General features: G+C 37.5%; 1 non-coding gene across 1 annotated transcript; it reads right to left on the reverse strand.

Annotated features, from left to right (window-relative positions):
- Positions 1 to 532: 532 nt before the first annotated feature.
- On the reverse strand, positions 533 to 658 carry LOC126497858 (U6atac minor spliceosomal RNA). The gene has a single exon (XR_007590699.1). It is a non-coding gene; the product is annotated as a U6atac minor spliceosomal RNA (small nuclear RNA).
- Positions 659 to 1,231: the final 573 nt, after the last annotated feature.

Genomic DNA, 1,231 nt, shown 5'->3' on the forward strand with positions numbered 1-1,231 from the left:
GTTTTCTGTTAGAAGCTGGGTGAAAATTTCTGATTCTGGTTTTCCCTAAGTATCCTAAGATATTTCCCTAAGATCAAAATATCTCCTTGTAGGAAAGTTTTGGAAAAAAACTAAGAAAAGACATACCCAACATGGGTAGAAAGTTCTTCCAGAATCCCTGCATGTGAAATTTGTTTGCTAAGTAAGTCATCTACTTTTGGGTTTTTGAAACATGGTCTTGCTGTATGGCCAGTGATGACCATGAACTCAAGATTCTCCAGTCACAGCCTCTCAAATGCTAGGTTTATAAGTCTGGGCGGCTGCATCCAATTCTGTGCATATCAATAATGGAATAACTGAGTACTAAGAAAAAATCAGAAATTCCATACATTATAAAATCTAATGTAGCATACAATATTTTTGCCTTTGAAGTCTATATATTCACTGCAGAATTATTCTGCCATTGAAAACACAGCCTGTATAGATGAATGGACATGGCAAGGCTAATAAAACTTCACTCAAAAACACAGGCTTTGGTTGGAATTGACCCACAGGACACAATTCCTTAGATGCCACGAAGTAGGTGGCAATGCCTTAACCATATGCGTGTTGTTAGGCCCAAGGGCCTCTTCCATCCTTGTCAAGGGGAGTGCTAACCTTCTCTCCTATCTTACAGCATGAGGACAAAATTCGTAAACTCCTATGTTACTGATTAGAATCTGTGGATTTAAGGAGGGCGTCCCTGGCTTCCTTGGCTTTTGTGGTATTTGTTACTAAAGAATACATATAAGATAGGCAATGTAATGTTGTGTGATTCACCTTTGAAAGTACAAATTCTTAAAGTCTTTTTTTTATTGGATTAAAAAAATCTAGAATCCTATCTGGCATTTTTAAAGTTGATAGCCTACTGTCCTTGGAAAATAAGGCTCGGTCCTCTTTTGCTCTATTTCTAGACAGAGTCACGTGATTAAGACACTATGAAGAAAAAAAAGGAGGGAAAAAAGACACTATGATGATTGGTTGTCTCACATAACAAAGGAAGTCGCAATATAAACTCATTCAAAATGAAAGAAAATTGCAGTTTGAAGTACTAGAGGAATGGAACTCTGCCTTAGACAGGGAATCATTCCTTTCCTTGAGGAACCTTGAGGTGAAAAGAAAATGAAGATAGACAAATTCCACTCTTTCCATCTTTGGGAAAAGCAAATGCTTCATATTGACCAGTTGTTACTCAATTGAGTGGGGAACACCC

This window comes from Alexandromys fortis, unplaced genomic scaffold (assembly GCF_014885135.2).
Source record: "Alexandromys fortis isolate MF-2015 unplaced genomic scaffold, M_Fortis_MF-2015_v1.1 scaffold_23, whole genome shotgun sequence".
Taxonomy (NCBI): domain Eukaryota; kingdom Metazoa; phylum Chordata; class Mammalia; order Rodentia; family Cricetidae; genus Alexandromys; species Alexandromys fortis.